Genomic DNA, 14,266 nt, shown 5'->3' with positions numbered 1-14,266 from the left:
ATCTCTCCGGGCCACGGAGGCAGGCAATTTTCCAACATGGATGTACGTAGGAGGCAATGTGGGGAGATGCACTCGCAGCAGCAGCAGCAGCAGCAGCAGCCACTGACGCTGACCTTGGTGCTCCTCACGAATCAGCCGAGCACTCAGCTCAAACCCAAGCCGGGGAGGAATCAGTGTGAATAATTTCTTAATGCTTTCACAGAGGAGGAACAAAAGAGGGAGGCTGATAGAAGAGGGTCAGGGAGAAAGAGAGAGAGGGAGAGAGGGAGAGAGAGAGAGAAAGAGCAGGACTGGGAGGAGGACAGAGACATAGTGGAGAAGTTCAAATGGATGGTGGTGAGACGGAGAACAAATAAAAAAACCAGAGACGAAGACAGAGCGGAGAGGGGGAGAGAGGAGCGTGATGATACATAAAGTCACAGTAAAAAGGAGGAATGGATGAAAGAGGGGCTGCACATGAAGGGGGGAGGGGGAGGAGGGGATGGAGGGAGCGCTTGTGTCCAGCGCCCTGGGATCCCGCTGCAGTCTACATTATTCATCGCAGCTCTAGATTCATCCAGGGTGACTTTACGTCGCTCATCATTTACATGCCATCACCGATGAATTATTAAAATAATGACTTGTGGCTCTGATGATCCATAAAGTACCGGGGCCGACTCCCCCGAAGGAAACATTGACTTAGAGGGCAGTGACGAGAAGCCAGGATAAAAACGGGCTGGCGGTACCGGGTCGCATTTATAGACCAGGTGGAAACACGTATCATATCGTTCTTTTATTACCTTTTCTACAAGAGGATAATAAAAAAAAAAAAGCTACTGGGAAAGAAGTGCAGCGTGTGAGACAGCTAGCAGGGAAAAATCCAAACCCCTGTGAGCAGATTAATCAATCAGAAATGCAACTATATGTTAATAAATAGATCCGTTGATTAAAGAAAATTAATTCCCAACTGTTTTGATCATGGTTTCATCATATTTCGTGCAAGAATGTGAAACATTTTCTGGTCCTAGCGTCTTAAAAGTGAGGATTTTCTGTTTTTCTTTGTGGTTAATGAGAGTAAATCAGGAGTTTTTGGGTTTTGGACAAAAGAAGGAATTGGAAGTCGGGATCGATCGATTCTTGTCCTGGCCAGTTATCAGTGCTGATAAGGAGGAGGGCTTCCCAACACATGGGTCTGTGGTCCGCCCACAACACAATCTGATATAAATAACGTCATAAATAACAGAATAATCTGTTAGAGTCTGAGAGTTACTAATAACTAAAGTCATCATACAGATGTATTGGAGAGGAAATATAGAAATACTCAAGTAACGTACCTCAGAACTGCACTTGAGTTACATCCCATTACTGGTTATTCTACACTTTGACGCTTAGATTTGTATTTTTTACTGTAAATGTCCAAATATTGGTTATCTTTCTCCTTAATTACTAATAATCAGTATTGGTACTGACCCTGATAAAAACAAATCAGTCAACCGTTAATTAATACTAACGTCAAAAGGACAGAAACAAAGAAATTGATCTCAGCTCCACCATCCGATCGTCTTGTTACTTCAGAACAAACACAAACAGGACACTGACGGCTGAATGCACAATAATAAAAAGTATTTGCATTTGTGGTTCTGGCTCATGTGTTTTCTTGGTATCCGACTCATCCGCGGCTCATTACGCCAAAACTGTAAAGCCGGGCAATGTGGCTAAAAATATCCAGGTATGATCTTTGATCCGTCTGGGATCTGGAAAGATCAAGGCACGACGAGGAGGGAAAGAACGATGAGATCATGAGCACACATTATAAGAGCTTTTTAATAAGGTGCAGCAATCAGGCCGACATCGTAACGGTGATGATGCTCCAGATCCGACCTCAGTCGTCAGGACAGAAAACATAACTAGGCGTGGGCGATCCACAATCTAAATAGCGATGTTTTCCCCAATTTTTTTTTAATGCCCTGAAGATTTGGCACAATTGAATTTATGCGTACACAGCATTAAAACACAATGCTGCAATTTAAGATTAAAGTGATTGTTTGGCAGTAGTTCCTCATTCCACCGCGCCTCGAGCTGTAACTCGTCTGCCAGTTGGCTGCGTTGCTGATTCGCTGAGGTTATGTGAAGACTGTAAACACACCGTGATCTCTGCAATTTGCCCAAAAACTAGATAGTTTACGGTTTCAGGATCGATCATGATCTAACCCGTCTTCACTCGCTTTGCGCTGAGACACATTCAAAACAAATGAATAAATAAGATGTCACAGCAACTACGATGCCAACCATGAATCACCGAGATCCTCGAGCAACCTCCGAACTGCGGAGATTTGGGAGAGAAATTCTAATCAGAAGGGAAAGACTTTTGTTTTCGTGACATAATAAACAAACTGACGATGAAAGACAACACGGTTTCATACTGTTTTTACTTACTCTCTTAAATGTGGCGGACCCTGCCACCTTTCTAACTTCAAACAGTGTTCTTGGGACCTTATTTTCCTCTGAGAACAGCTGAGGCAGAAAAAAAAATAAAACTGAGTTTGTATTATTAACTCCTTAACATAAAGTGTAAATATTAAAGTTTGGGAGTTTAAACTTTAATGTCCTTCCCAAAAATAAAAACTTGAAAACTAGATTCACATTAATTGAGAATATGAGGGTTTACGTGTTATTGTTTCCCTGGAAGCTGCAACGTGGAAGTCGTTAATGCCGATATGTCCCTGAAAGCAGCATAATGGTCAGAACTTACACTGACCACAACAGTAAATGCATGATTAGACACCAATATAGTTTCTCCAAAAAACGTATGGAGAATATTTTGTAAAAAAAATGTGTTAAAATCATAATAACGAACCCAGAACTCTAAAACTAAATGAAATCTAATCCAGCGTCTGTGTTTGGTGAAATAATCTGATACAGGAGGTTTTATACTGCACGCGCTCGTGATTTTTAGAGGCGTCAGACTTTTTTCATTCTGTGTCCGACTGAATCAAAATAACAGAGGCGCACTGGCACCGAGTCAGTTTCCCAAGCTGGATCATCCCGGCAGCCAGAGAAATCTCCCCACCACTGGAGTGCAAACAGTCCACATAAGGTATTGTTGGCATTGCTGGCACTCCTGCGTGATAACTTATACTGCAGACCATATATAGTGTACATTTCATCGCAGTATGGTCGGGAGGTCGTATAAACTCGATCCAGGTGGAAAATATGAGATCCTGCTGAAACCTGGAGGTCTGGCAGCGAACGGCGTGTTTAAATGTCATTTGATGAGGTTTAATATTCTGCCCACATGTGCAGTGTCTCCATATATACCTGGGCTTTTCCTCCAAAAACAGTTTCAGACGTCTGTCTTGAAATAACGTCCGTGATGAGGAAAACAGCCTCTTTTTATTGATCGGACAGACTCGTTAAGCGAAAGTCATGTTTACCACACAGTGAAGGACTCAGCCGCACCACTTGAAAAAGAGAAGAAACCCACTTTCACCTCATGAATCCTCTCATCATTCATTCCCTTGCTTGCACAACTTCTCCGAGGCTACTTCAGCAAAAGGACCGTCCTTGTAGACACAGGATGAGAGGGAAAAAAAAAAAAAAAAAACTGCTCACACAGTCCTTCTCTTGACCCGAGAGTCTTGACTGTGATGTTTTCCCACAAGTCTGCAGCTGAAAAAGAAAAATCACAACTCCTCGTGCTGCCTGTTAGCTCTCGCCGAGGAAGAGAGATCACTTGCTTTCCATGATCTCGCTAATGAAAGAACAAGAAATATTTATTTTAAAAAAGGCACCGGAATCCCTCTGGAACCTGTTTAAAAAAGTTTTTTGACTGCAACAACTGTCCGACAGTTCAAAGCAGATTCATCCCGTCCAATTATTTTTCAGGCGTAACATGGCCTCCGGCAGCAGCTGTCAATGAGGCTCGGTAATAACACGGGGGGGAGAAACACTAAATTTGATGATAAATGGGTGGAAGGCTTGTGCGGTTTTATTTAAAAAGTATCGTATCGCGTAAATTATTACTGTCCCGTACGATTAATGACTGCAGAGGCTTTCTTTATCAGCGAAGCTTCGCATTTCTCCCACCGAAATCCAACTCTCCCTAACATTTGGAATGAATCTAAATTACAGCACATTATTAGGAATAATTCAAGTGATTTACATGCGATACCGCAGTCTCGTCTATTCTCCAGAGAACATGCGGCGCACATTTGATCACGCACTGAAATTCGGGGCTCGCAGTGGCGAGATAGAAGTGAAACTCACTAACTAATCCAGTGCACGGTGATCAAAGCCAGTCATGAAGTTATATGTATATATCATACACATGCTAATTAATTAGTGTTAATCATCATTATTAGACTGACTTTGACACAACTCTTTAATCTCTGCACTCAAATTTGAGCTGAGCAGAAATCCACAGTCATGCAGGTGCAAATACGTGTTGATGAAGTGGTAAAACGTTAACTTGAGGAAGGTTTTTTGACCTGAAAGTCAATATGTTCAATAATATTTCATTTGAGTCGCTTGCTTCCAACCATGTGTGGGTCGTCAGATGTTTTCTTACCCCCTTGATAGCTCAACACGGACGCTTTGGTAGATTAAAAATACACTAGAGTCAGAGTGAGAGAGACATTATGTAAAACCCGCGTGCTATATGTCTGAAAATGTCTTACGAGAGACATTCGGTGCAAGTGTTTCATCCTCGAGCAGGCTCAAAGTGTTCGGGGAGTAATGTAATGTGGTACATTTGATGGAATCACCGTACCCGTCAGAAGGAGCTCGTGATGAGAGTTGAGCGGTGACGGCGAGAGGAGCGGTTCTGATCGAGGCCCACATTCCAGAGCGGTGGTGAGAAATCCTGTTGTCATGAATCCGAATCCACCCCAGTGTCACCTTTTCCACTCTAAGAAATGTTTGACGAGACGCGAGAAAAAAAAAAATTACATTTGACTTTTTATGCGATCCAATTCAGGTTTTGTTTACGTGCCATTCCGTACATTTCCAGTGGGGCGGAAACAAATCTCTCAAGAAAAAAAAAGCTAATTTGTTATCAAACGGCATGTTTTCACGTAATCAGGTTGATCGTGATAACCAGAAGTTTTCCACAAATGCACCGCTGGCTCAGGTAAACTACGCTGAGGTTGTTGGAGAGCAAACTTAAACAGCTCGATAGCAGGCTAATTAGCCTGACATGCTAACGATGGCGGTTCACATTCGAGCAGACAAATACTGTGTCTGATCTCTTTGTTACCCTTTTTTCTTGTGTTTTTGGTCACACAAAAGATAAAACTAATAGACACCATCCCTCAAACTTTGTACATCCCTCAACCTGTGGAGAAATCCACAAAAAGCTCGACAGGCCGGCGCTGTGTAGTTAAGAGTTACTCAACTATATTTGGTCAGTGAATGTTAACGTTTAGGAAATTGAAAAAAAAAAAAATTCTTCAAGCCAAATTTCAGGAAGTTATATTGGTGACATAACGTTGATGTCTCGGTCAGAGAACATACCTATTTTTTTCTTTTCAGTTCGCCATGGAGGGATGCTATTCTTTGATATTGCATGCACTGCTTTGCTTTTCAATTACAAGTGCACAACATCATTATTTTCTTTAGAGTGACAGCCAAGAATTCTCACTTCAGACGTGTATTTTTATGCACAAAGATGTGGAAAGTATACTGTGCACAAATGTTTCGTTTCTATCATGTTTTTTGCAAAATCTGGGACGTGTTAGAACATTTTGGCATTGTTTTTTTTTCCTCTGCTCTACTCCGACTGCCTCACAACTTGATCTCAATACTGTCCCGGGACTTAGTCTCATCTCAGACTCCAGTTGAGCGGTCCTGACTTACAGCCCTGCTTCACGCACGCCCTTCCTCTATCTTCTTCTCAGCATCTTCCCCTCCATGGTTTTCTTCTTCTTCTCCTTCCTCCCCCTCTCTGCACTCACATGAAGTCATATAATGAAACACAACAGAAGCTCACACCACCCACACACACACACGCAAACACATGCAGGCAACGCTCTGTTTGGAAAACAATAGTGCGGATTGTCCTTGAGGAAAAGGGAAAAATAAAAAACAGAAAAATAACACAAAGCCAGCACAAAATGCTCAGGAAGCCCTAGGTAATTAATTAAGACTGCTCAGATTTAGTCATGGCCTAATACCCAGCAGTGCAGCGCTAAATTGCGGCGAAGTGAAAGCTAATTAGGCCCGTCTCTTAAGTCGAGATGTGTTTTATTTATGACTGCATTTCTGGAGCGTTTCTCTCAAATTTATGCAGCAGTGGCCATGGTGACCGGCAAATCTTCCGCCGCTGATTCTAAACTCCGGGTGTCACAGAGCATTCATAAATCTTATTATTGGGTGGAATGAGTCTGTTAATAATGTAAAACAAGAACAGTACATGAATATTCATGCGTCCGATGATAGATCTGGGGTAGGTCGTTACGAGCTGGCTCTTAGCTCCGCCCCGGGCAGACGGCTCATTCTCAAAAGCGATTCATCATCTGAAGGTGTCGCCGCGGACAGTCTCATCCATAAAGGCACTAAAGTGGCGCTCAGTCAAACAGCTCGGGCTTTTTAAGACTCTTCCAGAGCTCAACGCAGGGCTGTTTTCACGTTTTAATGATGTTTTCTGAAAGGGGGTACTCCAGTAATTTTGCACTGCTGCCTCACAATCAACCACAGACTCACAGTCAGGGAGAAATTAACATTATACAACAATCAGATACAGAAATGTCTCTATTTTTTTGATTGTCGGTGCTCGTCGATGGTGAGGTCAATCGTCAATCCTGATCCGTTTCTGACTACAACCCGTCCATACCCTACATCTACAGCCGTGCGATATTACCATATATATCCTAGTGCGATATAAAAATGTCTACCGTGGGATATAAAACGATATTGTTTATATCGTAATTTTAACGTGTAGGCTACTTGATTAGCACTGTTGCTACACTAACGTTAACATACGCTACGGTTGTAAATTAACACGCCGTCTAAAGCACAACTCAACGTCGGAATGAGCGTTTGATATCGAAATTCTGAGTTCAAAACAAGTTTATTGTATGAAGGCGAATGTAACTGCACCAACGCTACTGCTTTGTGGCGGCATTTTTACGTCACCCGCGAGAACTCGTTTAAGGCAAAGCAGCATGGCGGAGACGGAGGAGAGCGCAACGGAAGACGAAAATAACGTTACTAGTAACGTTACATCAGAAGCAGAACCCCAAGAAGATTTGTGCCGAAAAGGGGGAACCGGAATTCCATCGCCTGGCTTTGGTTTGGGTTTAAAAAGTCAGACACCGACCAGACAACAGTAATCTGCAAAACATCCCGCCAACAAGTTGTTACTAGCGACTCGAACACATCTAAACTTTTCTACCACTTAAAGGATATATATCGTTATCGGGACATATATCGTTATCGGGATATATATCGTTATCGGGATATATATCGTTATCGGGATATAAAATTAGCTATATCATGATGTAACATTTTGTCCATATCGCACAGCACTACCTACATCTAAAACGTACCATACACAAACATACTGTATAATCAACCCACTGCTCATCTATTTCTACTTGAGTTCAACACTTCATGCAGCACATACTGTATGATTCCACTGTGTGTTTTGTCAGAGCTGCCGTTAAACAGCAGACTGACCTTTGGAGAGTCCAGCACTGTCTCTCCCTCTCAGAGCCCCACAGAGCATTTCAGTGACAGCACAGCAGCTTCAAGGGGACTCTGCCTCCTGTCGTCAGCCCTGCCCTCGGCTTCCTCTAGTTAGTTCAAAGACCCCGTGGGGTATCCAGGGCTCATAATTAATTGATCCGATCCTTGTTTGGTTCTATTTATAGCCATCCCGCTTCCGTACAGTAACGCTTCCTCCTTCCCCCGCCTAGGTGAAACACACAACGCACGAACCCGTGATGAGGCACATTATTATCAGGTCGAACTGTGTCAATGTCGCAGCAGGATAACTGAGAAAATGCATCTATGGCTTGTCGTTTTTTTTTCTGATCTTGTTCCTGTTGCTGTCACATCCTCCGAAAAAACGCAGAGCAGTCGCTGTGGGAGCCTCGCAGCGTGGGGCATGCATATTTCAAATGCTCGATCCGAGTAGATGGCATCGCCACGTGTTCTCTCGGTCGCTAAGGGCTGGATGATGGCGGTGGTGGTGGTGGTGGTGGGGGGGGGGGGGGGGGGGGGGCGCTGCCTCTCCGGCGACGCTGTCATCCATATTGAATGATGTTTTTGGTTGTGTGGCGGACGGCCATGTGACTTTGTTTTCCTCCGAGAAGAAAGCAGACATGCTGCCCGCCCAGTGCCACCACCAACTTTACAGCTCAAGTTGCAGCTCGAGTCACGAGGAGAGAAACGTAAAAAAAATAAAAAATATGGAATCAGAATCAGGCTTCATTCATATTTATGATTTTTTCTTATTCATCTGATGTTGAAGGGAAAAGAGGGAGAACAGCAACACACACACACACACACACACACACCAGTTGTGGCCACTTATGGAATGTAACTAAGTACATTTACTCAAGTACTTCCATTTCCTGCTACTTCATACTTCCACTCCATCACATTTTAGAGGGAAATATTGAACTACATTTATGTGAGAAGCACACAATTGAATTCATTCATTTTGTTGACGATCAAATAAGAGAACAATGATTCTAATAATCCGATAATCAGCTGAAAATGTACTAAAATAATTGAGCAACAGCAGACGGTACATAAATATCTGCAAATATATGTCAAATCTACTTTTACATTTGATTAAATACATTTCAAATCAGATATTTAAACTTACTCAAGTGTGACTTTTGGTACTTTTTTACAACACTGGTAGTTGAAGAAGTAATAAGATCATATACCTCAGTAAAAGTATCGATACAACCCTGTAAAAGAACTCTGCAAGTGAAATTAATTCAAAACCCGATCGAGGTAAAAGTACATAAGTATTCTCAGCAAAATAGATACTTAGCGCTGCAGAAAGAAAAGTATTTAGTCCCTTTTCTTACATATATGTACAACTAAGACACTGTAAAAAGACTCTGTCACATGTAAAGGTCCAACCAAAGTATGTGAATATTATTAGGAACATTTAATGAAAGTAATAAGAGAAAAGTATCCACATTTAAAGTATAAATTCATGCTTTTGTTTGTTTGAAATCATATCTTGTAACTCTTAACTGTAGCTGTTACATAAACGCAATGGATTAGAAGTGTAACCTGGCGTTAAATGTTAATGCTATATCTATTCATTAGATTAATAATTTGATTCATTTACACACTATAAGACAGTTCCATCCAGCAGCTCCCAAACTAAAGAAAGAAAAAACAAAGTGCAGCTCCGCACATGTGTTACTCTCTCTTTCCCTGCCAGAAAACAGCTTATTAAAGGGTCATCAGATTATTAATGGATGAATTAACACACAAACCTCCCTGCTCATGTTTTAATCCTGATTTAATTACGGAGTGGAACTGCGGCACATGATTTTCAACACTAAAAGCAGGCAACAGAGAAGTGTGAATGGGGAGGCTGTGCAGTGTACGCTGTTAACGACGGACTGCGCGGAAGATAAATTGGATCTGGAAATCATGTGGGAGTGAGAAACGGTGTTAAGAGTAGCAAAAGAAGAGGTGTTATTATTCTTTGTTACTCACTACACGGCTGCACTCATAATAAATATATTCTCGGCACACGTATTCTGAGCTTCAACGCTCATCCTGCAACTACGTCTGGACACATATTACGAATAAGTCTGCTTCTTCTCCTGGGTACTGAGTCGGTGGTACAGCTGCTACCTGAGCAATAACAGGATTTCATTTGCACACATACAGTAGAAGCACATTTCTGCATGAATTTTAGTCTTTTGTGGGTCACGCGCTTACTGTCAGGCAAATTTAGGATAGTTTCAATCAGAGCAAAGGGGGGGAAGGAAGAGAAATCATCATATTTTCATGAGACTGTAAATCTGGATGGAGTGAATGAGCAGAGAAGACAAAAAGACAAGAGGAAAAAAAGACCAATAATCTCTCCCTCACGGCGTTCCTATTTATAGGGCCAGAGTGTCGCTTCAGATTAAAGTCAATGGAAGCAATCTGCTGCCCTCTGCTGGACAGAGACGGACTCTAGTTGCAGTAATGTAATTTTAATAAACTACAGTAACATGTGCACCTGCTCCAAATCCTTTATTAACATCAACATGTCATATTTAGAATTCAGCTGTTGTTCCAGTGTGTGCGTTACGCTCTACGTGCCTCAAAATCCTCACCACACATCACAGGACGTAATTCAATTAATTGGACCACAAATTCACAAATCGCATCCCACATGCATCCCCCAGGCACGAGTCTCTTAAAGCTCATACGACATGAAAACAAACGCGTCCAAATCGTGGAGGCTCTTAGGATAGAGTGTGACGTACGGACTGTAAAGCCCCTCGAGGGGGATTCATAATATATTTATCATGTTGGGGCTGCAAAAACAAAAATTGGCTCGACTTTTGCGCGAGCGTCTTGAGCTGAAGAGTAATCAGACATATAATCTGTGAAATTTGATTGAATAAAGTTACATGTCACCCTAGTTTGTTAAGCAAAATGATTTAATACTTTATGTGATTTTAAAATATGGCGAACAGGGTGAAAAAATGTAAACAAAGGATGTCATCATACTTACCCAGCTTCCTCGGGTGATCACTAACATTAAGATGTAACTTTTTCATATTAAATATTTTTGGAAACGTTATGTAGTTATTGGTCATTTGTCATTTCACTGATATATGACAGACAAAATGTTGCAACAGTGGGAATTTTTGTTAATCCTTTTTAATCACTACACAAAACAGCCATAAAAAATATTTTGCGCTCTTGACTGCATACTTTTGTAGAACAATAATCTGAAATCAAATAAACAAAATGTGTCTTTTTAATGTTTTCTTCCCACTTCTCTGAAAGAAGAACACCTGATTTGCAAATTTAGCACCCACTGCATTACAGACACTGTGACACAGGACTATAACCTCATTTCAATCTTAATTTATATGTAAAGTATTTCACGTTAGGTACCCGTCTTTTTTCCCCCGTCGCTCTTGAAAGGTTGACCTTTTACAGTAATTGCTGCTTGACTAACAGCAGCGATATCTAGTGCTCACATCATTCAGGTGTCTGAGAGCGGTACTTAAAGCAGTTTGAGCCAAGCCCGGAGGAGATATTTTGACATTAAGTGGCGATACTGAAACGTAATGGCTGAGTACATGCATGTAGGCGAATCTACTGTTGAATTAGTGGTTGTCGTTTCCGGATAAACTACAGCCGGGTACATCGCTGCTGCCATGCCAGAAAAAAGAGGTTTGTTATTTTTGGGATGCTTTTCACATCATAGCAAAATATTTTCTCATTATTACGTCATACAAACGTTTAAATTGTTCTTGTAAAATGTACTATATATGTTCTTGTAACATGACAGTTTTTACATCATAATGTGAGCACGTAGTTTGAAAATCCACAGGGGTGCTGCATCCACTGCCCTCCAATCAGTCTTCACACACCTTGAAAACATGGGGAGGTTGATAGTTGACCAGCTCAGCGATCGATACAATCCCACCCATGAAGCAGGCTTAAAAAACTTAACATTCTGGGCTCGACTCCCGCACTCTGCAATTGGATATTGGACTTCTTCACAATCAAACAGACCCCAGACGGGACAGATTGGCAGTCACACTTCATCTGTCTCCGAGGGCTGTGTGCTCAGCACCCTCCTGTTCACACCGTAGCCACATGACTGCACTCCCAGGCGTGGAGAGAAGGCTATTGTGAAGTAGGAAATCAACAGTTTTGCAGATTGGTGCACAGAGAACAATCTACAGCTCAACATCGGCAAAACCGAGGAGCTGATTGTCGATTTGAAGGAAAGGAGGAGTGGAGTGTGAGCTGAGGTGGAGCAGGTGAACAGTTTTAGGCTCCTTGGATTCAACAAAATTTACCATCCCTGTAAATAACGTGCAGCAGGGCGCGCAGGTGTTCGAGTGGTTAGAGCGCATGCCATATAAAGCAGCCGATCCCGGTTCGATTCCGGCCGGAGGTCCTTTGCTGCATGTCACATCCCCCTCTCTCTCTCCCATATTTCCTATCTGTCTGCTGCTTAATAAAGGTGTCTATGCCATAAAAAATATATAAATAACGTGCAGCAAAGGCTCTACTTTGTTAGGAATGTCAAGAAGGCTAGATTCTGGGGCCAAGTTGTCATCAACTTTTACAGAGGAGCGATAGAAAACATCCTGAATGGAAACACAACAATCTGGCATGGTTCGTGCACGGCCCAGAAAACATCCTGAATGGAAACACAACAATCTGGCATGGTTCGTGCACGGCCCAGAAAACATCCTGAATGGAAACACAACAATCTGGCATGGTTCGTGCACGGCCCAGGACAGCGAGGCTCTACAGCTGGTGATGAGAGAGAGATACAGTAAAGAAGAATCCACCCCCACACAACAGTGCAGCTTCTTTCCTCCCTGTATTTCATTCTACATTTCTTTTTTTACATTATAACATGATAATGATTATTTGTTTTCCTGGCGTGGCAACAAAACGCTTCCGTGAGCTACAGACATAATGATATTATTACAGGTTCAGCATGACTTCTATCAATTTCCCGCCTGCACATTGATTTATATTCCTGGTCTCATATATACGATTATGAATTCAGCCTTTTTGACACCATGTTGTCAGTGATTCAAGCAGAGGAGGTCGATTACAGAGCCATTCAAAAAGCGTAAGCACTGTATATGAAACAAAATGTTGTCACACCTTTGCGGAAAATAAAAAGACTCTCTCTCCATCAGTGTTGGGGCTTCGCCAAATCTTTGTTTTCCACGGCAATTAATCCAACATGATACCCTGATATATTCACTCTAATACCACACCATTACTTTCACTTAATCAATGTTTAACAAGCCTCCGGTGTTGTGTAACAGAGCGACAGCGTACAGTACCAGTATCAGCTTGCACTGTCGAAATAAAGACCATGGATTCAATTTTCGATTTGAAGCCCCGGGACTGTCCGTCAGTTCCACCGGGTTGGATTGACAGACAGATAGCACAGCACAGGAAGGTTTTACGCTGTAGAGGACAATCATGTATTTTTCATTAGCCTAATGTGCCCTGCAGCGAAACAGCGACGGCTCTTGGAGGGCAATCAGCATGCTTTGTGGACTCAGTGTTCAAATGTAAAAACACTGGCGCAAGCGAACACGTGAAGAGATGAGAGCCAATTTCAATGGTCAACAATTGAAGAGGAGATCTGCCTCACACCATCACAGTGGATAATTCACACATTTCTTAGTAAACTGTACAGTATAAGTACATTAACCTCAATTAAACATAATACAAGACATTTTAACTGATTATGATACAGCCTCAGCTGAATACTAATGCATATATATGAAAAACAAAAGAAAACAAGACCATCAGCGAGAAGATTGGCCATTTCTGTATAATTTTTTTGCAGTTATTCTTAATGCCTGACACCAGGTCAGACTCCAACTTATCCAGGTTAGATAATCTGTTTCATGGCGAAGTGTTGAGGTCTCAACAACCTGAGGAAAGAAGCTCAATTTACTTTTATTCACCATCGGAAGGTGCAGCCAGAATCAACAAAACTGAAAAGTATTTTTAAATAACTATTATTCTGAGATGTAGAACAGTAACTTTTTTTTTGGCAAAGGACTGCAACTACTGAGTCAATCTATTATTTTCATGATTAATCGTTAAGTCTATAAAATGTTTTTCACACCTCCCAGAGCCAAAAGTGAAATCTTCAGGTTGCTTCTTTTGTCCCACCACCAGTCCAAAACCCCAAGACTCTCCATTTACTGTCATAAATGTGAAAGAAAAGCAGCAAATCTCGCATTTAAGAAGTTGGAGCAAGCAAATGTTTGACAGTTTGTCTTGAGAAATGACAAAAACGAATTGATTGCTGGCGATTAATTTTGAAGCTCTGAAATCTACATTTAAATTAAATGTTCAACCTTCCTGAATTATCAATAATTGAAAAGGTAGAAAAGGGCACGAGGATCCGACAGGTTTTGACAGGCGCACTGGAGCTGTTCAGTGACAACGCAAAAAACATTTATGTGCAGGAAATTCGCCACATTGCCACTGTTTTAACAAATACAAACAATCTTGTCCTCAATATTATAAGAAAACTGCACTCTTTTAAACTATTGTCTACTAACTACTGTCACAGCATGGCCTTAAAAAC

The 14,266-nt window shown here is 41.7% G+C and overlaps 1 protein-coding gene across 4 annotated transcripts in view; it reads right to left on the bottom strand.

The window, feature by feature from the left end:
• Nucleotides 1–14,266, bottom strand: part of ormdl3 (ORMDL sphingolipid biosynthesis regulator 3) — a 146,726-nt gene that overhangs the window by 123,705 nt on the left and 8,755 nt on the right. The gene's annotated exons all lie outside the window — the stretch shown is intronic.

Source organism: Sparus aurata, chromosome 20 (assembly GCF_900880675.1).
Source record: "Sparus aurata chromosome 20, fSpaAur1.1, whole genome shotgun sequence".
Lineage (NCBI taxonomy): Eukaryota > Metazoa > Chordata > Actinopteri > Spariformes > Sparidae > Sparus > Sparus aurata.
This window is presented reverse-complemented; position numbering and strand designations above follow the sequence as displayed.